Raw genomic sequence first — 1,607 nt, 5'->3', positions numbered from 1 at the left:
GGGGGGTCTGGGGGGGTCAGAAAACCAGTCAGTATCTGGTGTGACCACTATTTGCCTCACGCAGTGCAACACATCTCCTTTACATAGAGTTGATCAGGTTGTTGATTGTGGCCTGTGGAATGTTGGTCCACTCCTCTTCAATGGCTGTGCGAAGTTGCTGGATATTGGCAGGAACTGGAACGCGCTGTCATATATGCCGATCCAGAGCATTCCAAACATGCTCAATGGGTGACTTGTCCGGTGAGTATGCTGGCCATGCAAGAACTGGGATGTTTTCAGCTTCCAGGAATTGTGTACAGATCCTTGCAACATGGGGCCGTGGTCGTGGATGAATGGCACAACAATGGGCCTCAGGATCTCGTCACGGTATCACTGTGCATTCAAAATGCCATCAATAAAATGCACCTGTGTTCGTTGTCCATAACATACGCCTGCCCATACCATAACCCCACCGCCACCATGGGCCACTCGATCCACAACGTTGACATCAGCAAACTGGTGGACATTCCTGCAGTCAGCATGCCAATTGCACGCTCCCTCAAAACTTGCAACATCTGTGGCATTGTGCTGTGTGATAAAACTGAACATTTTAGAGTGGCCTTTTATTGTGGCCATCCCAAGGCACACCTGTGCAATAATCATGCTGTCTAATCAGCATCTTGATATACCACACCTGTGAGGTGGGATGGATTATCTTGGCAAAGGAGAAGTGCTCACTAACACAGATTTAGACAGATTTGTGAACAATATTTGTGAGAAATGGTCTTTTGTGTATATAGAAAATGTTTTAGATCTTTGAGTTCAGCTCATGAAAAATGGGAGCAAAAACAAAAGTGTTGACCGCTGGTCCTGGGAAACGCGTCTCCTTGCATACGCGTTCCCCAGGCCCCGCGGGCTTGGACCCCTAATTAAAGCTGAAAGCAGCTGTGATCGGGCCCTTGCCCTCCTGTGCCACTGGGGGGGCCAGCAGCAGCACTCATAACTGAAGCGGTTATGTGAAAACTCAGAGTAAGTTAACCCTGAGATGAGGGAAACTCTGGGTTGTCTGTTCCAGACTGAGAGCTAACTTAAACTCTGGGTCAGTTACCGTGGTGTTGGTGTTCATCAATATAAAAATATGCCATTTCCTGTTTCCACAAGGGGGCACTATGAGTTAGAGTGAGTATGAGAATAGGAGGCGTGCAGGGCAAGGCTCTTGTCATGTACAGAAATTTTGAAGCAGTTAGGATGAAGTATGTGAGAGAGTTGTTGGAATATGCATGGCGATGCATCAAATATGGCAATGCCATAGCGGCCACGCCCCTTGACATACAGAAAAGCTTTTAATAACTTTTGATTCAGCATGGACTCAGGATGATCTGTACCAAATCTGAAGTTGATTGGACAAAATCTGTAGGAGGAGTTCGTTAAAATACAAGTTGTGTTTATCACAAAATCGACACCAAAATGAATAGTTTAAATCAAAATGGGCAACTTCCTGTTTGGAGTAGACCACTGGTGGCAGAGACTTTTTTTGTGCGTCTGGGCAACTTACACATATGTACAAATTTTCATCTTCCTACTCCCAAAAAAAAACCCCTATGTGGAGGGTTTTTTGAAAATTTCAA

Source organism: Epinephelus moara, chromosome 14 (assembly GCF_006386435.1).
Source record: "Epinephelus moara isolate mb chromosome 14, YSFRI_EMoa_1.0, whole genome shotgun sequence".
In the NCBI taxonomy this organism is placed as follows: Eukaryota; Metazoa; Chordata; class Actinopteri; order Perciformes; family Serranidae; genus Epinephelus; species Epinephelus moara.
The sequence above is the reverse complement of the archived record's forward strand: the minus strand, read 5'-3'. Positions refer to the sequence as shown.